We start from the raw sequence: 23428 nt of genomic DNA on the forward strand, positions 1-23428 counted from the left end.
GTGGGGCCTTAGCTAATTCTAGAGGCTTATGCAAGGGTATAAAGGAATTCTTGGGGCCGTCTGGGAACTCCCCAGACATGCCCCCTTGACGTGGGTGAGTGGATGATTAGCTTATGGCCCCTCTACCAGTATTTAAAGAGCCAAAGGAAATGGAGCGGAATCCCAGTGTAACTGGGTTTCATCCCAAATTAAAGGCCCCTCCCTTTCCGCCCTCTCTAGCCCCAGAAATTTCAGGGACAGTGGGCCCGATTTTACCAGGGGTGCGGGTTGGCAGCGGGTGGTCAGTCGGGCTCGAGGAAAACGCACCGTGCGAATTGAGTGCATTGCACGCGCGATCGCGGGATGATTGATGTAATTAGCCGGCAGTTACGGGTTCCACGCTTCTCAGCTGCGTGCCGGCGGCCTGCGCATGCGCATTGACGTCTGAGCGATGGTGGAGCTCTATTTAAAGGGGAAGTCCACCAAAGCCCCTCCAGCCACAAACTATACTCCATGAAGGATGGAGGAGCGCAGGGGTAAGGCTGCTCCCCGTTTCACGGACCACGCCCTCCAGGTGCTGCTGGACGGGGTCCGCATGAGGAGGGAGACGCTGTTCCCCACGGATGGAAGGAGGTGCCCTGCCAGCGCCACCAAGAGGGCATGGGAGGAGGTGGCCGCTGAGGTCACAAGCAGGGGAAACACCACCCGCACTTGGATTCAGTGCCGCAAGAGATTCAATGACCTCACCAGGTCCGGGAAAGTGAGTACACTAACGCATTCTGCATCACTCCGTCTTCCACATCACCTCAAACACCTCACAACCCCATCTCCACTGACAGTACTGCGCTCCCGCACCAATCCTCACAGCCACCCAACTATCATCCTCACAGTGCCTGCACGTACCCACCGTCCCTGTCCCCACTCGACCACTACCACACACCCCAATGCCCATACAATGGGATGGCCATGTGGCACACGCATCCTCCCATCCATCTGCCACACGCTCAACCCACTCACACCAATGCTTGAAGCGTCTCACATTGTAATCATCACTCAATAACGTTTTTGTGTTTTGCCCTCACAGGAGAAGAGGGCCAGGAACGCACGCGATAGGGCACGCACCGGAGGGGACCCGCCACATGAGGTGGCTCTGACAGACGCCGAGGTGGAGGCGTTGGAGATCAGCCGCACGCTGCATTGCCTGTCGGTGGCGGATGGCGAGTCTGGTTCTGTCGAAACGGCCGGTAAGGGATAGCTGGTACTCATGACTCATGAGCGCGAATGATCTTAGCATCACATGGCATATGCCGCACCGCCACATTTGGTCACATGCCTGATATTGCCCTCTGTTCTCTTGCAGGACCGTCTGTGATCGACGTTTCGGTTGAGGGCGATTCCTCAGAGGACATGCCGGTCTCTGAGGGTGCATCATCACACATGAGCCTTGCATCCACCAGCGCAGATACACACACCTCGGTGGGTCCCCCCCCTCAGTTAGTTGGGATTGCACATGGTGAGTCACCGCGCACACGTGAGCATGAGCAGACCCTGGTGGCAGGGTCAGCCGCGGAGGGTCCGCGTCGGTGGGAGCACTCTTCTCCAGGCTCTGCTCAGCCGGACCCAGATGCTGAACCCAGGGGGCCACCAGTCAAAAGGAGAGTCGTCGAGGGGCACCAGCACATTGCTGAGGTACTGGGAGAGGTGCCACGTGCACTCTCCACAATCGCACGGAGGATGGAGGAGTCCAACTCCTGCATGAGGGGAATGGTGGCACAGGTGCAGGAGGGTATCGCCGAGATAGTGTCGCAGGGACGTGAAGGCATCTCTGAGATAGTGTCGCGGGTAGGTGTGGGAACGTCTGCGGTGGAGGACAGGCTAGCCTCCCTCGAGCATCACGCACAGCTCACCAATGAGTCCATCCAGGCCCTCACAACGGCTGTTCGGATTCAGGGTGAGCAACATTCTGCCGCCATCAACAGGTTGACAGATACATTGGAGGTGGCCTTGCAAGGTCTCACCCACGTCATCCAACCTGCCATCCAGCAGGGTGGAAGGGGTGATGTGGGCCTTGGCCATGAGGGGGAAGATGGTGAACGGGGAAATGGAAGTGTGGACGCTACTCAAGGCGCCCCCACGTCTCACCCGTTGCCCCCCTCTCAACCAGTGCCCGCAATAGTCCATCCTCTCCAGGTGGCCGAGTCTGCCCCTGCACAGGTGCAGGAGGAGCAGTCTGTGGAGGTGCCCTCACGGGCACCGAAACCCAGGGGGTGTCGGCCCAAAGCATCTACCAGGTCAGGGCACGAACAGGAGCAACCTGCCACCACCTCTGCTGGAGCCACAGGGGTAGCACCACGTAGGGGTACCCGGAAACGAAAGCCTAAAGTTCCGTGAGCACACAGGGATTGCACCAGGGTGTTTGTCTAGTTGGTTTTTTTTTATTTCCACTATTTGAATGTCAATACAATATAAACTCACTTTTTCTCACCAATGCAGCCACCTCTTGTCCATAATTCTGCGGCTTGTGCAATATGTCCCTTCCGTGCGCCTCATCATGACGACGACCACCCCGTCCCACCCATTGGGCATAATACAGTGGGTGTAGGTGTACAGGCACCACTCTTCTGTGGAGGGAGCCTGTATGGACCCTCGTCTGTGCACGTTATGACATGTGAACGCCTCACACAGTGTGATGTTAGGAGAACCGTTGGCATATGAGTGCCTCCCTGGCCTGACGAGCACGCAGGTGAGCCGGTGTTCGGCCCATGGGTCGTTCCTCCTCCTCTCCCTCTTCCTCCTCCTCCTCTGCCTCCTCCTCCTCCTCCTCCGCCTCCTCATTGTCGTCCTCAATGTGGGTGGCGAGTGTGCATGGGGCCCCTCCAGCGGCACCCCTCTCTGTAGTGCCATGTTATGCAGGGCACAGCAGACAACTATAATTCGTCCCACTCGGAGAGGCGTGTATTGGAGCGCTCCCCCGGAACGATCAAGGCACCTGAAGTACATCTTGAGCAGCCCTATAGCCTGCTCAATTGTAGACCTGGTAGCAATGTGGCTGTCATTATATCGACGATGCGGCTCGGTAATGGGGTTCCTCAGAGGTGTCATAAGCCACGTGTGCAGGGGATATCCCTTGTCGCCGAGGAGCCAGCCGTTGCCGGCGTTGGCTGCATGGAAGAGGGGCGGGACGGTGGACTCCCTGAGGACGAAGGCATCGTGGCAGCTGCCAGGGTATCTGGCGCACACGTGTAGGAATCTCTGGCGGTGGTCACAAATGAGCTGGGCGTTCATGGAGTGATACCCTTTCCTGTTGATGAACAGCCCCGGCTCATGTGGAAGTGCCCGTATTGCTATGTGGGTGCAATCGATTACACCCTGCACCCATGGGAAGCCAGCCACAGCATGGAATCCAACCGCCCTCTCCGTCTGGCTGCGCTTATCCGTGGCGAAGTTGATGTAGGTCGAGGCCCTGCAGAACAACCCATCGGTGACCTGCCTTATGCACTTGTGTGCAGATGACTGACAGACCCCGGTGATGTACCCCGTGGCACCCTGGAAGGATCCGGAGGCGAAGAAGTTGAGGGCAGTGGTGACTTTGACGGCGACGGGTAAGAAGATGCTGCTTGGTCCATCCGGGAGCAGCTCGTCATTAAGGAGGCTGCAGATGTCGGCGACTACCTGGCGAGTGACTCTGAGCCTACGTATGTACTGCTGCTCAGAGAGGTCCATGAAGCTGAGCCTCGGTCTGTAGACCCTGTGCGGAGGGTAGTGCCTCCTGCGACGCATCTCTCTCTGCGGATGCCCTCCCTCCTGCTGTGCAGGTGGGTGTGCCACAGCACCGTGTTGTGGGGATGCACGTCTCTGAGGCGGACGGCGTGGACTGCGAGGCTGCTGAGGCTGGTCATGCTGTTCGTCCTCCGAGGATGTCAACGCAGCACCCATCTGGCAGGTGTAGGTCTGCGGGGTTGTGCACGCTAGAAAAGTGTGTCCTCGCACAGGGGTTGGACTTCCACGCCGGTGAATCTTCTTGCTTGGAGGAGGGTGGTGGAGGGCAGGCGTTGCCCAATGTTACGGAGTGTCCTCCTGCGTTGGTGAAGGCTCTCCCCCCCCCCCACCTGTGGAATGCACCTTGGCAGCTGCCACAGGCTGCTGGCTGCAACATGTCCGTTGGGAGTGTGAGTGTTTCCCCCAGTATGGGAAACAGTCTCATTTCACCGTAAAATCCGACACTTGTTAAATAAACAGCTCAATCAGGTCATTTAATGACCTGAAATACCTAGATAAATACACTCAAGTGGAACCCCGCTGGCTTTAATTGCCTGCGGGATTCCCACCAGCGGGGGCTACGCACGCACCCCCGCACGTCTGCCCGGAACCCGGAAGTGGGCGGGATCGAGGCGCGATCCGGTCCCGCTCCTCGAAATCGGGATTTTAGAGGCCCCCCCGCCGAGAACGCACCCGGGACCGGGTGCTAAAATCGGGCCCAGTATATCTGGAGGGGCAATAAGATGTGAAGTCAGAAATTCAAACAACCTCAATGACAAATAAGTAAAATCTTTTTTTTTGGTGATGGATGTCGGTTATTTGCTGCCAGTGACAAACTAGTAAGAAAGTAATCCAAGTATTTGAGACTGATTAGATAAATGTCTTGGGTTATTGCCCAAATGTGTGGAACAGTTATATGCTCTATAGTCAAAACCACAAGGCAATGAGATTAGTTTTATATTATAGCTTTGAATCAGACAATGGTGTTAATCTGTATGCAATGTAAATTAACATTGCCTGATTTTTAAAATATTTATTTAAATCGATATTTTTAAGTATGGAACTGATTGTGAATGGAGTTTTTGTTACTCTGTTTCCAATAACAAGGTGAATACCATTTTCTGGTCAGAAAACAGTGAACCAAATGGTATATTTCTATTGGTACCACACCGGTCAGAATCCACCACTAATCATCCAGATGGCAAAGGCCTAATGTTTAGGCAAAAGGTCAAATATTAAGGTTTAGCGAAGTCCATAAAATAATGGGGGAGCAAACCAGTATATATTTATGTAACAATAAAAAAAGAAACATTGTTTTCCATAAATACTGTATCAACCAACCGTGACAAAGTTAAGGTTTGTCTAATATCCCTTACATGTAAAGAAGGCACAAGAATTCATATTTAGACTCAGCTTGACTTTTCTGGTTCATCAGACTCTAGTACGGTTCATATATGCCAAAAATGTAGATGGCTAGATGTGCAGTTGCTATACAGTGAGGGTGAATCTCAGTTCACTTCCTGTTTAGAACGTCCCTTCTTCTGAAGTTTCAGGGTTAGAGTCCCAGTTTTGGGAAAGGGACGTAAAGTTATACATGTTAAAAGTGATATATTTTAAGCCCAGATCTGACTGAAGAACAGATCTTTTATATTATTGTGTTTATCAAGGTTTAGTAAGTTGCCACTATTTTGATTGAGAATCCACCTAAATGTTCAAGTTGGTTCCTTAAATAAGCTTATGTACTCATTATTAGCTCCTGAATTAAAGTAATTTATGGTATTTGCTACTGCTTATCTTCAAAAATTATGGTTTCCAAGCCAATATTCATGCAACCACAGGTCAAATTAAGGACATCCAAACTGACACCAAAATTTTATATCAACAATGATTGATATCATTCACAACCACTGAAGCTAAAGAAAAAGATGGTCAAACATGTGGTTGAGAAGGTGTTTGAACATTCTAATGATAAGCATAAATTGTTGCAAGGAGAGAATTGTTTGATATTATAGCACAATGAACATTTGAAAAGCTATATGTTTTACAGAATGCAAATCAAGCCCAAAGTTTCAATGAGAGAGTGAGATGCTCTTGCTTCATATATACCATATTCTGATTATATTCTTTTCAAATGAGGATGAAACAAAACTGATTCTGAACTGACCTCCAGCTATCCCAAAAGGAGATTCACCGTAGGCAGTTTTATTAGCTAGGGGCAACTATTCCTATTGTATTTGGAATTTGGGTTCCTTCTTGCTTTCTTCCACTTGAAATTTCAATGGCCGGTACAGAAGGCTCCGAGAAGAACAAATAACCCAGTAATGTTCCAGAAACAATACAATTTGGTCAATCATAGCACAATGTAATTCTTCAGTACTTGTGTCACGAAAGGCTGTACTTCACAATTTGCTCAGTCTTTGCCATTGTTAAATGGTAGCGCATGTCTCAAAAGGAGTATGCATTTTCAAGGAATCACATTCATACCCCATATCTATCATAATATTTTAAAAGAATTGGCCCAAATTGAATTGATTTTGATTTGAAATTCGATCTAAGAATTCATTCTTAGTTGCAACTGAAGTGGTTACTCTGAATTATTATTGTAGTTTACATAATTCTGCATTGGTTTTTACCTCCTGTGAATTACGCTAGGTGTGAATTTGCAGTTGAAGTGTAAATAGAGCTCGAGGTTCCTCAGCAGAAGATATGGACGTGAGAAAGACATGAACAAAAATATGTACCTCTTGAGAAAAAAACATCTGATTTTAGGCCAACAAGTTTGTAGAAGAAAATCGGCTATTTTCTTTTTCTTGTGGAAGTTGCAGGGTTTCCTGTGAAAGTAAAAAAGAACCTGACTCTGTCTCACTTGATTTGGTTTTCTCATTGATTCTCATTGCAAATAAAACATGTCAATTGATTGCTGCCTGAGAATTCACCAGGCTTTAACCAAATGCAGAGTGTTATCATAAACTCCAAGAAGCAAAGTTTGAGTGGCCTATAGATACCACCTGAAACCAAATCAAGTTTTTAACTCACTTTCTGGAAAGTGATACTTTAAGTATTTTTTTATGCCAAATAATAATGAGTGTTTAAAAATATATGTTCTTGGAGCTTGTGACAATGTTCCTCATAGGACAGCATTGTGAAGTACAGCCTTTCGTGACACAAGTACTGAAGAATTACATTGTGCTATGATTGACCAAATTGTATTGTTTCTGGAACATTACTGGGTTATTTGTTCTTCAGTATCTGCATCAGTTCATGTATTCTCATTAGTACCAAACAATTTTCTCTCACCAGATATCCATTTCCAAAGTGATTTGAATCACCGGTTATGCAGGAAATCTTGTTACCATTAAAACATTATCTGAATTATTTCCTTCTGCCACGATCTGCTGAGATACTGATTGGCCACAAGCAAGTAATCAAGCCTGTTATTAGTGACAGTCCCGTGGAGAGATCAGTCAATCAACAGAAGCCTATTTTCTTTAAGTCAGCAATCTTGAGAGATGAAACATTTGCCGTTGCTTATTTTGTTAAAGGAATTATTTTACATCTCATAATTAACTTTGATGATGCTTAGCCGTTGAGAGTATCGGGGGAAAAAATGATTAGAATGTCCATCATGCATACCCCCCTTTGGGTGAACATGTGTTCTTACCACCTGATTAGCGGAGTATCTTAAGTGTTTGAGCTGTTCAAGAGCCTGCAGTTACCATTGTCAATTTCCCGACAGTTGACTTTTAACAGCAGAATGGATATGAAATTCCAATTGGTGGAACACAGGGATTGGAAAGAGATATCCTGAGGGAAAATTATATGACTGCATTTTTTGGCGGGAGGTGGGGGGTGGGTGGACGTAAGCAGATATAAACAATACTTGGTTATTTATCAACTGTTTGTACTGGACATTGATGAAATATTGAATTCAGCACACTTTCACAGCAGTGTTAGAATGCATTACAATTCTGAACTTAAATACCTATAAAGTAGCACAAGCCAAGACTTATCTAGCCTCAACACCAGGGAATTCCTGTTCTAAATGAGCACCATCAAACTCATTGTATCTCTGACACATATATAATTACAAAGATTACAGTACTACCTACTTAGGTGGTAGAGATGATGGCTGTCAGCATTAATACCTTACTTAGCAAATGGATCAGTGTTGTCCCAAAGTACAACAAACCAAAGAATTTCAGCAACTATTAAGTATTAGACCAATTTAATACATTCTCAATTTCAGAAAAACTATTTGAAGTATAATAGACAGTTGCTCACGGGATTCTGCTCAATGCGTTTGTAAATTAAAGGGACATATAAAAGCATTTACTGGTAATAAAAACTATTACAGTGTAATAGCAGTTATGAAACTTATTAACACTTGAACTTCCATATCACTCAAACACTCTGTGTATTTTGAAAAGTAGAGCTTACAGAAATCATACACATTCTCACAGGGCAGTAGGCGATTTACACAGAGGGTGATCAAGAGGTGAATTGGATTGGCAGGAAAACGGCTGCATTTAATAAAAGAGCCAGATTTTGTACTGGAAAGGTGATCGGTTGGTAATCTGGATGAGATCAAATGGGACAAAGGGTCTTCTTCATCTGAACCTATCTTATGGTTTACAACTAATTCAAAACTCAAATTACATGTTTTGCATTGACATTAATAAATATCGCCATGCAGATTATCTATGGATCCCAGTGAGGGATTAGAAGGTTTCAATACAATGAAGCTCAATCAGTTCAAAACCATCTTCGAAATCATGAGCTACATCGATAACTGAAATATTTTAAATTACATTTAGGCTTCTGAACAAGGGCTTGCCCAACAATCTACCAAATTACAGGAAGGTGAAGAGCAACAAATGCTGTGTACAACTGCAGATGTTTTGTAAAAATATCCATTATAATTAAAACTATGTACAAAATTGCACACAACAGAATATTCCTTAATAATATTGTGCTATGATTTTCTGACAAGTCAAAACTTTCTGAACATTGCTGACAAGTGAATATTTCATAAATTAATAAAACATTTTCCTGCTCCTCAGAGAACAGATGCACTCGTAGATTATGCTAGCTGGCATAGCTCACACTGTTAGATGCAAGACAATAGGGTAGATTTTAACTGTCGCGCAGTCTAACGGCAGAACGTGCCAACAGGAGGCCCTGATCTCATTTACCATGCCACCGACAAACTGCGGGCACCAAAAGGGCAAACTGCTGCAGATCACCGGCTCCCAGCTGGTACAATATTGGGCAGCCAGAGGCTGACCTGGCAGGTAGGTAGGTTCTGGTGGGGGGGGGGGGGGGGCGGGCAGGGACATTGATCGCAGTGGGGGGTGGTCAGGGTGGCATTGGCCCACATTAGTCTTGTGGAGCACAGAAGAGCACTCCTGCCCCTCCTGGCTCCACAAATTAATATTTTAAACTTACCTTAATGAGGCCTCTTCCACTGTACTACCCGGATAAACTGGGCGGAGTGTGCTGCTCCACCCAGTTGTCCGTCAAAATTGCAATGGATGTTGTATGATTCATATTTGCATTTTAAAACAGCCAACCACCTGAAACGGGCGGGCAATCTGGCTGCCCAATGGAAGGTTCCTTTGAGCCCCACTTACCCGGGCGCACCATTTTAAAATCTACCCCCTGTGTTTGCACACACACAAGCTAAAATATACATACACAAAACATATGGAATGCATGTCAGTCAGTATGTGCAATGTATGGACTGCATTGACAGCTGTGGAAATAGCAGAGGGGTCCTTTCTGGAGACCCCACTGAACAGAATCGTCTTCCTCGAACATCCAAGCCACTTCCTATTAGAAGGACAAAGACAGATTTGGGGGGAGGACATGAATCAGTATTATGACCCTGTCGAAGCCTGGGGCAGAAAACTTATTTAATCCAACCCGACTAACAAACAATGTAGGAAGGACCCGCAACTGGATCGCAGGAGATATGATGAAATAAATTGCCTTGACCCTAAAGCGTGCATTATAGCGTATGTACACAGTGGGACCAAGTTACTGTTGTATTCAGTGGAATCTCATGCAAGCTCCATGCAAATTATTGATTGACCTCACAAAATATGGATTTGTATAATGACAATTCTTCCTTAAGTTTTAATGCTGGTACAGAAGGCATTTGAATGGAATTTTTTTTTAAATAAAGAAAATGATTCAAATATTAACTAAAACTAAAGTAAATCTATTTTTCATGAAAAAGCATTACTCCCTAATTTGTAAAAACGACTTGAAGGATAGCAAGACAAAAAAGACAACAGATAAACCATATCAAAAAGACTTGGGCCTTAAATGTACAGGTAAATTCTGACTGATTTAGAAGAACTTTGTTCATTGCTATCAACTGTGTCCCTATCAATTATACCAGCTTATCCAAGGTGGACAGATGCCCCTATCTCAATTAGATCTGCAGCCATATTTAAATCCAGAATTATCCATCTAATTTAGTCAGTTTGTATTTGAATGACATCATCTGTCTCTCTTTCATACCCTGAGGAAGCCCAAAGCATGGGAATTATTTTCGCTGACACTGTTGGTTCGTAATAAATTTATCAGTCCAAGATATGTACAATACTTATGATCTTGCTGCTTGAAAAAGATAAAGCAGGGAAATTAACTTTCTCGGTGAATAGTGCTGGTTATCATTTCAGTAATCCATGGCAATTAGAAGAGCAATAAAACCACCAATGGAACAAATAGGCTTGTTTTTGAGATCTATGTTACAGTGAGGTTACAGGGCTAAAGTGAAAGAATTAGAGTACTTTAGCAATCACCTACCACACAGTCTGTTCTTCCTCCAAGTTTCCATGCTGGTGCAGAAAGGTATTTGAATATCATTCAGTGACATTGAGAATTCTTTCTCAAAATGACCTGTGTTGTTGACAGGATCACACTGAGACAAAATCTGTCGTTCTGAAAATAGTGTTGAAAACAGACAGGAGCAAATGGCGAGAATTCTTTTGCTCTGTACTGCCCTATTTCTCTCCAAGTGCATATATATATATATACATATTAACCACACAGTTATTTTTCAATAAATATGATTATTTTCATATGCACTTCAAAACAGCCAGTCTCCAAAGGAAGAACATATTTGTGCTTGGCATCGAGTCACTTGGACTAACCAAGTGTTTCTGTCGTATGATGTTTATATCTCCCCATTTCAATGTCTGCTGAAAAAGAAAACTGTTGATCAAGCACCATATGAAGTATGACCACAATGGATAGATTGGAGAAGGATGGAGATTAGTTAAAAGTCAATGGAAGATGTTGAATATTATTTTGGATCAGTTAAATTGGAACAGTAAGACCCACCAAATGCTAAGTTTATGACCTTTGCTGTGCTGTTGCGAGGTGTAAGCAAAGAGCAAGGGCTCAATTTTGAAATGGTGGCGGGTTGGCAGCGGGGGGGGGTGGGTGGTGGGTGGTGGGTGAAGGTGCACATGGCAAACCTGAATTTAAAAAAAGTTACCTTTTCCGATGCAATCGCATTGTAATTGATGGTGATTAAAGTTGTTTCTGGGTGTCGCGCCCGGCAGCCAGTATGATTGACAAGCTGGCTGCCGACAGGAGCTGCAACACCGGGGGGGGAAGAGAAAGAGAGAGTGCGACATCATCCGCGCTGGAACAGAGAGTGGAGGGCTCTGAAGATCGGTGGGGGGAAAGGGGAAGATCGGGGGGGGGGGGGGAGAGATGGAGACCGGGGGGGGGGGGAGAGGTGGAGATTGGGGGGGGGGAGAGGTGGAGATCGGGGGGGGGGGGTGGAAACATCCAGTGGGGAGACATCCGGGGGGGCAGAGGTGGAGATCGGTGGGGGGAGGAGGAGAGGGGGAGATCGGAGATGGACAATTAAAGCTGGCGGGACTTCCGCATTTGTGAAGGGGGCGCGCACACAGATACATCTGTGGGGAACCTGGAAGTTGGCAGGTTGGAGCCGGCTTCCGAACCCGCACGGGGTTTTCGCTATTTTCGCAGTCCCCCCGCCCCCAACACACCTGCAATTTGATTTTAAAATTAAGCCCCAAATGTTTCCTCACAGAGATGAAGACAAAAATGGAGGGAGGGTCACCCTGGGTCACTCCTCAGCCCCTCCCAGTGATTGGTTTCATAGCAAAATTGGTGAAGATCTGGGAACCACAGATAGCAACAAGCCGATAGTAAGGAAAAGGAACGGAGATATAAAGTACTTTAAAGAAGGAGTCAACAACAACTTGCATTTATATAGCACCTTTAACATAGTAAAATGTCCGACGGCGCTTCACAGGAGCGTAATCGGACAAAAATTGAGTCTCCTCTCAAAAAGAAATGAAACTAGTAGTAAAACGCCAGTCTGGAGCATGAATTGAGGAAGGGGGAGAAGAGGGCCAGAGTGAATTGGGTGGAAGTGAGTGAACAAGTGCCACCATGAACTTAAAGGGGGGAGAAGTGCCAGTATGAACTAAAAGTGAAGAGGTCAAAAGATAGAACAGTGCCTCATGTCTTTGAGGTGTCAGCTTTTTTAAAGCTGTAGGTAAGCTTTTGCTAGTTTTCCATGCTGGCATGTGTTTGTGACAGAGACTGGGAACGGAGACAGAACTAAAGAACTCTGTTCTTCTGTGACAATGATTCAGGAAACTCACAAAGACAGAAGAAAGTTAAACATAGCCTGAAAATTGGGCCAATAAGTTTAAAATGTCTAATTCCTCCCGCCTGTTTGTGAACTGCCCAGACAGCTAAAGCCTCTGAGCTGAAAACCACTGTCGAAGATAATCATAGTGATTTCACATGTTTAATAAATAAAACGGGAAACAACTTGACAAGTTGAATTGAGTCCTCAAGGACTGCTGATGGCTACACTTAATGACATTTTGATACACAATTAAATTGTGATGCTTTGTAAACAAGGACAGTGCAGAAGCTTGAGTTCATCTTAATCCAATTTCTTTGGAGCTGAATCAAAGCTGAATTTTACTCACTTCTTGTTTGGACAGTTTTAGGTTGGTATTAAAATGGAGGTACTGATCTAATCTGATTAATAAAGAATCAACTCTTTTTATTCGCAGTTTGGTTCTGAATCAGCTTTCAGCTCATTTTCTTGTCCTTCTTTGTCATCAAATGGGTTTTAGTCCAAGAAGAGTCTGTTCCACCTCATGAATTAGAATTAAATTAGAAATTTCTACAACTAATTGCTTTAAATCACAAAGAAAATGAATAGTAAAACTGTTCCTTTAAAGCAAATGAGATTTCACAAGGAAACAGAGAGCTTGTAGCTTCTTCAATTATTTTGTTTATTATAGTGAATTGTGAAAGTACTTGTTATTCAGATACCAACGGTCCATCTATGCATATGTGTCTGTTACTGAACTGATGAATAAGATACCCTGATGGGCAGTGGTGTAATATTCAATTCAATATGTAGCCCTGAATCTGTAACAGTTGACTGAGCAAATTATGGGCGGAACTTTCAAATTTGGTGGGGGTATAAAACTGGCGATTTCAGATCCAACCTGTTATACACTCCGCCTAATCTTCTTTTCCATTGATGTCTCATGTGTGTCAAGTACACTGATCAATATATGTTAGGATTGGATCAGCCCCGAGGGAAGGTTTACTCTGTCTGTAAACCGGTTTGTTACACATTTGTTCATGATCATGTTACAAAGGACATCTTGGTACCTAAATTTATTAGCGGGCCCAAACCGGGTACGTCGTGTGGTGTGCGGCAAAGGCGCACTGGAATGGCGCTGCTTAAGTTTGTCATGAGGCCTTATCATACTGCTGCAGGAGAGCTGCAGGTACCAATCAGACGCTCTGAATCAGCTTGCCTGTTGGGGCCTATCAAATGTTGTCTGGCGCGAGGCTCACGGGTAAGTCCTGGGGGGGGGGGGGGGAAGGGAGGGGAGCGGGGGGGGTGGGAGGAGAAAGGAGGGGAACGGGGAGGGGGAGGAGAAGGGAGGGGAGCGGGGGGGGAGGAGAAGGGAGGGGAGCGGGGGGGAGGAAATTGGAGGGGAGCGGGGGGGAGGAGAAGGGAGGGGAGGGGAGCGGGGGGGAGGAGAAGGGAGGGGAGCGGGGCGGGGGAGGAGAAGGGAGGGGAGCAAGAATGGGCTGACAGCGGCCTGCAGTTGCTTTGTGGAGCCAGAAGGAGCACTCCTATTCCTTGCAACTCCACAAATACCAAATTCCTATGAGTTTTGGGGCCTTTTTTTGAGTGACCTTCAGCAGTCTCTTTAACTACTGGTTGGCTGCTCAAGACCTGGAAATACCAGTCAGAGCTTGTGCAGTGCAAGCTCCAGCTTGTTCAAATGAATTTAACAAACTGGGTGTGAAATGATGCAGGAGCCTTATTTCAATATTGAAATGGGGCCTGTGCTCATTTCAGGCAACCGCCAGGGCCACCTAAATATAGACTCTGAACAATTTAGCAGTGGCCCAAATGCCCATGCAGATCAGACGCAGGCCTCTGCCCTGCTAAATTGGTTATTGTTGCGCCTGTTTTCGGCCCATAAAACAAGTGCAACGATTTGGAATATTGGACCTCTTTATGTCCAGTTTTTTTCATAGATGGGTGATGTTCTAATGGCACATTATAGGATAGATTATAGGTGCCTAACCTGGTGATTTTTCATTATAATAAAAATTCAAATTAGAACAATTTTGCTGTCTGCTGCTGAATCTCACTGGCATGTTTAATAAATACTTCAATGTAGAACATCTAATGATACTGCCAGTTCAAGATCAAGCCTTGCACACTAGCCTTATAAATTAAATATTTTCTTTGATCGCATTATTATCCATTATTTTGTCACTGAGTGTCCTGATCTCAGGGCTTAATGGTATTATGAGTCTTGTTGAGCACTGCAATCAAATCATGAGACCAAAGCAAAAGATGAGAATGCAATGATTCATAATAGGAGTTCGAGCCCAATAATTTATCTTTCCATGTCTCCTTTCAAGCCAAGAAGAGATCGGTGACTGCCATTTTTCTGTGTTTTGAACTGAAATTTCAATTTGTTATGAAGGGATGGCATAAGTTTACAGAGCTGAAGGTCATTCTCTTGCTAAAACCATCATAGTGCAGAGTAGCACTGAATATAAAGCAGTGAGTGTCCACAGATTAGGCTGCTAGTAAATTCCATCTATTAACAGCTCGGCATTTTTAATTATTCTAACATTCTTTTATAGGAGCACTTTCTTTTCTATTCTGGAATGTATAGATTGTGTTTTAGGTGCATTATATGGGAATTAATCACTTTCAAACATGATGCCAAGAGGAAATTTCATTCTAGCCTTTAGAATCCCAATGACTGTGAGAGACAAGATCATTTATTTTGTGTTTACAGATAATCTTCCCAAATCCTCATCCAGATGACTAGAGTGGTGAAGAGGCTTTTTGGAATAGCACAATCATGTACTTCCACTTCCACAGTCCCACTCCAAGTGAATCGGCTGGAAGATGATAAAAAGGACAGCAGTAATCAGTCATCTTAAAAAACAAATGGGCGTTGGGTGAAACAATTTTTTAGATGTTGTAAAAGTAAATACGTCGCCAGATTTTAGTTACACCATTAAAAAAAAACACCCAGTGGTTTAAAGATTAAGGCCCCTGAAAATTTGCAGGGATACCACCATAACTCCGGTGGAAGATCGGCCTAACCCACTGGAAAATGGTTGAGTCGGTCCTCTGCTGTTTCCAGGAGTTTCCTGATCTTGGTAAAGAGTAGGACCTCCGATTGTGGAATTCCTGTTCTATTGATTTGGTCAGGACCTGGTTTATTAGTGGAGTGTGTTACACCCAGCAGGTGGATGCAGACCCCACGGTTGAGGCTCCAGGCCAGGGAAGCGGTCTAAGCCCCTGAAGAAAGTGCCCAAATTTTTTATTTTTAAAAAGGGAGATTGCGTGCTTAAAACAAGAGGCCAAGGAGACCATGATCTGGGTGGGGGGTGGGTGGTGGGGGGAGAGGCCTGGGCAAACTCCACCTAAGCGCATGCAGTCATCAGAGTTTCTGGGCAATGGGTAAGCGGGTGCTGGAAATGCGTCCAAAGTGGCACTTGCACCCACTTGTTCCATGGTAATGAGAAGCCATCCCACTGACCCTGCAACTTCCAGCAGAGTCAGCGCTGGTGGGCACCGACAAACGTGGTCCTGGCATATCCTTCGGGATTGTTGGCCCCAGAATGAGAAACTGCAAATACTGAAATAACAAAAGAAAATGCTGGGAATATACATCAAGCCTGTTAGAACTGGAATCTGGAAGATGAGTGAGCCTTTAAATAGATCTGAACAAAATGTAAAGGGTTGGGGGGGGGGGGTGGGGAGGGGGGGAACAACAGGTAAAAGTCATGATTCAGAATACAGACATTGTATCATAAAGATCTGTCGCATCTCCTCTAATGATTCAATTTTCCAAACCAAAACTTCTGTAATGTCCTCCATTTCCCTCAGCCATTTGTTCCCCTTGCTGTTAGTTGACAGACCTTGATAGCATCCACCCTCTAGCCCCCTCTTCCCCCTCTGGTAACAACAACAACAAGAAGGTCCTTCTTATCTGCATGTTCTATTCCATTAGCCTTGGCATTCGCCAGATCATCCGCCATTTCCATCATCGACAACACAATGTCATCATCAGGCACATCTTCTCCTCCTCTCCACACTCTGCTTTCCATGGGGACTATTCCATCTGAGATACCTTTGTTCATTATGACATAAGTCCTCAATTCTGGCTACCTTTCCTTTGGTTCTTACCCATGCAACTGTAGCTGATGCAACACTGGTTCATTTGCCTCTTGTTATAACATCGAGCAGGGCCTCATAGAGTCCGGTGTGAGATAGAAATTTCTATGCACATCTTTCAACATAGTGTGCTGTAGTCACTGCTCATGATGTAATCTCCTCTATACTGGAGAGACCGAATGAAGATTGGGTCATCACTTTGCCGAATATCTCCACTTTACAGCTAAGATTCTGACCTCCCAGTGACTCCCACTTCAACTCTCCTTCCATTCCCACTCTGACGTTTCCATCTTTGACCTGCTGCACTGTTCCTAATAAACTCAATGTAAACTTCATGAACAGCATCTTATCTTGTTCCTTGGTAGCCCTCTGGTCCAAAGATTGACTTTAATGACTTCTGACTGTAGATACCTCCCCATAACCTTCACTTTCTCCTAGCCATCTTCCATTTTTTTCCCTTCTGTTTCAAAACTGTTTTGACTGATATATTGTTCTCATTCTCATGTTTCTTCACTGCCTGACTTGAGTTGATCTTTATACGTCATTCAGCAGTTTTTCACCTCTTTCCAGTTTTCTGAATAACTCATTTACAGAGTATTACATCCAATAATTGTCAATTTGTGATTGCAGTCTCCATACCCAGCTTCTAACCTGTTGTTCCCCCTTCCATTTTGTTCAGTATATAGAAACTCGCATACTTCAATTTTCAGTTCTCACACCTGAGATGTTAACTTGTCTTCTTTCAGATTCTATGGATTTACTACGTTTTTCCAGCATTTTCTTGATTTTACCAGGAGTTGAATTTCCTCTGATATGTTAATGGTTAATGCAGTCACATAAAATTCCTTTGTGTGCTATTTTAATGTAGTTGTTAACCCGGTTATTTTAAATAGGTAATGACTGCGCACAATGGAGTTTTGTGTGAGTATTAGCCAGTGACTAGAGGAAATTTTACCCACTGTCTATTGCAGAAGTTAACGTATCCTTTTCATTAATATGCAATCTCCTGGTTTTCTAATGTGCTGTCACCATACTAGCTCGCATTCTGCATCAGGGTAAATCATTGTCAGACTGCTCCATGCAGCGCTGGCTAGATTTGATTAATGGTTCCGTTCTAGTTTATGATGTTTCTTTTATTGTGGGTTAGATTTCGGGACACAAGTTGGGCAGTCAGTTTCTCAGTGCTGAGACGGGCTTTGAGATCTGCATTGCTGCTGCTTTCATGCTTTTGTCTGAGTCACAAACTGTAACGGCTCCCATTACGGTAACGTCATGAGGACTTTAAATGTGCCGCATCATTCTCCTATAAAAGGTGCCACCAAACTTTATTGTTCCAGACAACCAGTTGTTGTATAGCTGATAATATGTCATTACACTTCTTAAAGGCAAAGGTCGTTGAAGTTGACAGTACACTTAATTACAAAGGCACTGTTACCATTGAGGTTGTCAAGTGGCTGCTTATTTATTGTGGCCTTTGTTGTTAAATTTCCCCTCTCCTGACTCACGCTGGGGTAAAGTTCCACTGGTGCCAACAGCCCTCTAATACTTTACCCAAATAGCCGTGGTAACCCGTTTACTAATACGGAATCTCCTGATTTTCTAATGTGCCCTCACCATGCTAGCTGACATTCTGCATCAAGGTAATCATTGTCAGACTGCTGCATCCAGCATCGTTACATGGTCATGATCAGCATGGGCCATAACAGGTTATTCAACTGTTGGGCAGCATCCCAGTTTTTCCTGTCCTCACCCATCCTGCACATATGTGTGGATCGGGGAGGAAGGCACTGAGTAGAGATCATGAGCAGGAACATAGATGCTAATTATAGTATCTCAACTGCTGCCCTGCTGAGATTAGTTATCGGGCATAGACCAGAGTAGAAGCCTGGGACCTTTCTGCATCACTCAGCATCCCACGAGAAGGTGCGGGGTTAGCTGCTGCCTCTTCATGTCTGAAGAAACGGGGCCCTATGTTTACATGAGCTTTGAATGTATTAGAGTTGAGTAATCTTTTTCAGGCAGCTTCTGTGGTTGAGTGCTGCCAGTGTGGAGCAGCACCCTCAGAGAGTGCAGATCAGGTCAGGGGATCACAGACCCACAGTCCATGATTTTCTATCCCTTCATTTTAATGAAAGAAAGATCACCGGCTGCAGGTCTGCAAATCCCGATTGGTAATGTTGCTTTTGCACTGGGTGCAGGCTATCATAGGATCAGCCCTCTTGACCAAACAATAACCACACAACTGACGGGAGAAAGATTTATGCTTGTGATGTCACATATTAAAGCAGTTGTTTCAATTGGCGACAATTTTATTTTGGAGCAGAAAGCAGAGTGAAACAGATCTTACACCAATATCAAAAGAGTATTCAAAGTTACTGCTTCACCACCACTTGTTTGGTGGGAAATCAATCGTTGAATGGGAACCACATCCTTTCTGCATCCTGAAGAGAATATAACTGATAACAATTGTACTGCTTGTTCATTATATTTTTACTTCCCATGAATCTAGTATTCAGCATTACAGCTGTACAAGAAACAAACTGAAATTACTTGGCAACAGTTCGGCATCATCAAAGTCTGCCTCGCACTGGATAGTACCAAAGCACAAATACTCTACATCAATAAAAGGAAATGTCAGTCTCTCCTTTACAAATGCAGGCTGAACTTACTATTTGGAGACATTTCAGAATCTACTTTTGTCTGTGCCAATACTCAGATCCAGCCTTTTGACACATTTGCTTTGAAGAAATGAAATCAGTTTATGATGAATGCTTCTGGGAGGCGACAGAGATTTTATTCATTAAAAAAAATTGAAAATATGAGCTGATGCCCCATGGCATTGCTCACAGGTACGCTGAGGTTTGGAGATTTAGCTGCTAAGCTGACCTATTCGTTTAAAACCACTGCTCATGTTCTTCCTGCGGAGAAGTGGTGTAAATAGGCACATCCTGAGGATAATTGCAAGCTTTTTGTTGTTTGAAGTTTCTCTAGATTGGCAGTTGCTAACCTCCTTGGGAGAGGCAAGATTATCTGAAGGTCAAAGAAACCAACACTAAATGATTTTTAAAAAGATTGTTCAGTTATGATTTTGTAGTGTTTCATACAAAATGATGTGTGACAGAAATGCTAGATGCAGAACAATATATGAATTGATCTCCTGTGGCATTGCTCATGTTAGATCAGCAGATACACTCTTACCTGTCTCCGCCATCTCTATTTTGCTGCTTCTCTCTTTATCTCCCTCCTCTTCTGTTCTTCTCTCTCTTTATCCACTGCACTGCTCCCCTTTCTCTCCTATCCTGCATGTCTCTCTTCATCTCTTCTGCTTCTTTCTCCTTGTCTGGTTCTCTCTCCATTTGTTTTCTTGTCTGGTTTTCTCTCCATTTCTCTCTCTCTCTGACTTATTTACTGCTTCTCTCCGTGTCCTCTTCTGCTTGTCTGTGTCTTTGTCTTTCCTTCTGAGAGAGGTGGTGAGTGGCTTGGGTCTCGTAGGGAAGGGAGCAGCGAAGGGCAGCAGGCCGCATTTTCCGGTGATTCGATTGGAGGAGGGATCCAACTAGGCTTTCGGTTTGGGTGGGCTGGAACTACCTTTTGTACTCATGGTGGGTGCAGGGAAGGATCTGGGTACAGGCTGCATTTTCAGTGGCAGTTGCAGAGTAGTAGTTGGGGGGAAGGATCTGACCCAGGATTGCAGGCTGGCAGCTGGGAGTGGGGGATGGGGGGGTGGGGCGGTGGGAAATCCAGCCGGAGCGGAAAACTAGCATCTGGGAGTGGGAGGAGATTTGGCCAGACTGCAGGCCAGCATTGGAGCAAGGGAGGTGATCTACCAGGGGAATGATGTGGTGGTATTGTGGACTACAGCACCGTGGTGCTACGACCTTGCAGATGCAAATGGAGAGATGAGAGGACTAAAAGGTAAGTATAATGATAAATAAATGGGAAATTTAAACCGCACCAACTTAAATAAGGTGTGTGACACTTAGGTGTGACAGAAATAGCGTGATCTGACCTGTCCACACAGGAATTTTATACATAACATTTTTAACATATTATGTAGATAGATGAAAAATGATTCAAAAGGTCATAGCTTGTAAATGCCTCATAGACTTTGAGTTCAAATCTAAAAGGAAGAGGTCATGCATAGGTTTGGTGTTCTAACTTGAGCAGCTTTATGTCTTTGAATTCCAACATGATGAGTTCCCAATTTCAGATGTGTCATCGCAAGATTAATCCATTTAATCTCACCTTTCCAGAATACCAACTCCACTGTCTTCCCCTTACAGCATCTAACTGTTTCTTTAATGCATCCTGTGTCCTTTTATCACCCTCCCTTGGCAACCTGTTCCAGCCATTGATCATTCTGTTGACTAAAGAGGTACTTCCTGGCATCTGTCCTGCATTTGTCTGATCAGGGGAGATGATGAGTTGTGGCAAGCTGCTCTCACTTAGGGACAAAGGGAAAATCAGAGGGTAATTTGAATCATCCACCGCTACAGGTGAGGTGCCTGAAGATTGGAGGGTAGCAAATGTTGTGCCTTTGTTTAAGAAGGGCGGCAGGGAAAAGCCTGGGAACTACAGACCAGTGAGCCTGACATCTGTAGTGGGTAAGTTGTTAGAGGGTATTCTGAGGGACAGGATCTACAGGCATTTGGAGAGGCAGGGACTAATTAGGAACAGTCAGCATGGTTTTGTGAGAGGAAAATCATGTCTCACGAATTTGATTGAGTTTTTTGAAGGGGTAACCAAGAAGATAGATGAGGGCTGTGCAGTAGACGTGGTCTACATGGACTTCAGCAAAGCATTTGACAAGGTACCGCATGGTAGGTTGTTACATAAGGTTAAATCTCATGGGATCCAAGGTGAGGTAGCCAATTGGATACAAAATTGGCTTGACGACAGAAGACAGAGGGTGGTTTTCGAGGGTTGTTTTTCAAACTGGATGCCTGTGTCCAGCGGTGTGCCTCAGGGATCGGTGCTGGGTCCGCTGTTATTTGTTATTTATATTAATGATTTGGATGAGAATTTAGGAGGCATGGTTAGTAAGTTTGCAGATGACACCAAGATTGGTGGACAGTGAAGAAGGTTATCTAGGATTGCAACGGGATCTTGATAAATTGGGCCAGTGGGCCGATGAATGGCAGATGGAGTTTAATTTAGATAAATGTGAGGTGATGCATTTTGGTAGATCGAATCGGGCCAGGACCTACTCCGTTAATGGTAGGGCGTTGGGGAGAGTTATAGAACAAAGAGATCTAGGAGTACAGATTCATAGCTCCTTGAAAGTGGAGTCACAGGTGGATAGGGTGGTGAAGAAGGCATTCAGCATGCTTGGTTTCATTGGTCAGAACATTGAATGCAGGAGTTGGGATGTCTTGTTGAAGTTGTACAGGGCATTGGTGAGGCCACACTTGGAGTACTGTGTACAGTTCTGGTCACCCTATTATAGAAAGGATATTATTAAACTAGAAAGAGTGCAGAAAAGATTTACTAGGATGCTACCGGGACTTGATGGTTTGACTTACAGGGAGAGGTTAGACAGACTGGGACTTTTTTCCCTGGAGAGTAGGAGGTTAAGGGGTGATCTTATAGAAGTCTATAAAATAATGAGGGGCATAGATAAGGTCGATAGTCAAAATCTTTTCCCAAAGGTAGGGGAGTCTATAACGAGGGGGCACAGATTTAAGGTGAGAGGGGAGAGATACAAAAGGATCCAGAGGGGCAATTTTTTCACTCAAAGGGTGGTGAGTGTCTGGAACGAGCTGCCAGAGGCAGTAGTAGAGGCGGGTACAATTTTGTCTTTTAAAAAGCATTTGGACAGTTACATGGGGAAGATGGGTATCGAGGGATATGGGCCAAGTGCAGGCAATTGGGACTAGCTTAGTGGTATAAACTGGGCGACATGGACATGTTGGGCCGAAGGGCCTGTTTCCATGTTGTAACTTCTATGATTCTATGATTCTATAAGTTAGCATGGGTTGTCCTTGTGTTAGTAGTTGGGTCAAGAGCAATATAAGTAGGGGAGATAGTCCCCGTTCACCCTTTTGTTTAGGGAGTGGTGTTTCGCAATGACAGCTATTTGAAGGAGAACATGTAAATAGGATGCTATGTTCAGAAGTAATTTTAAGATGTTAGGTTACAAACCTTCTTTTGTAAGTGCTGAGATGTCTGCCCGAGCTTATGCAGCAGATTTGTCCATTAAGCTGCATCACCCACAATGATTTGTTGCCTTTAGGAGCTTGCTCACTATTATGCTAGCACTATCCATGTGTCATCAATGTGTAAAATCATGTGACAATTGTTAAAAACAGGAAAAGTTTCAGAAGTGTGAAATAATAAAACACTTGTATTTATATAGCACCTTATCATATCAAAACAAAGTGCTTTGCACAATGAACTTAATTAATTACTTTGAAATGCAGTGCCTGTTATGTAAGTTGGTATTAATTTTTGTTTTGATCGTGAGCATTGAGATAACTTGTATTGAAGAATATACAAGGAGCTGATAAGAGCATGATGTCACAGCAGTCCATGTACATCATATAATGGTGCAGTGAGTTTGATGGATGGGCAGAGAAGAGAGGGAAAAAGAGAGAGAGAGAGCAAGTGACAGAGATGGGGAGAGAGAGAGAAAATGTGTTTTTGTATTTTGACCTGACTCCAGTCCAGCTTATTTTAGGTTTCCTCTCACATTTATGCTTAATAATATATCATAACTTCTTTTCTTTTGCTTTGAATGCCCAAATAGAACTGTGCATGACTGGCACTGGTAGTGGGGATTGGGATAAAACTGTATGAAGAGCTTGTCTTATTTTTTTAGGATTACAACATGTTACAAATAGAAACGGCTACTTCAGCTGTTCAATTGCTACCAGCCTACAGTCTTACATCAATTTAAAATTGAAGAAAAAGTTACTTAAAAAGAGAAAATGTAATCTTTCTGCAATT

General features: G+C 44.6%; 1 protein-coding gene across 2 annotated transcripts in view; it reads right to left on the reverse strand.

Moving 5' to 3' along the window:
* ppp2r3a (protein phosphatase 2, regulatory subunit B'', alpha) overlaps nt 1–23428 on the reverse strand; it is a 292006-nt gene that overhangs the window by 245033 nt on the left and 23545 nt on the right. The window contains exon 3 of one of the 2 annotated variants that reach the window (XM_067995504.1): nt 6480–6569. The exons of the other annotated variant lie outside the window; for it this stretch is intronic. The gene's annotated coding sequence lies outside the window, so the exon portion shown is untranslated. The remainder of the gene's footprint in view (nt 1–6479; nt 6570–23428) is intronic. 2 annotated transcript variants of the gene reach the window in all.

Source organism: Heptranchias perlo, chromosome 13, assembly GCF_035084215.1.
Source record: "Heptranchias perlo isolate sHepPer1 chromosome 13, sHepPer1.hap1, whole genome shotgun sequence".
Classification (NCBI taxonomy): domain Eukaryota; kingdom Metazoa; phylum Chordata; class Chondrichthyes; order Hexanchiformes; family Hexanchidae; genus Heptranchias; species Heptranchias perlo.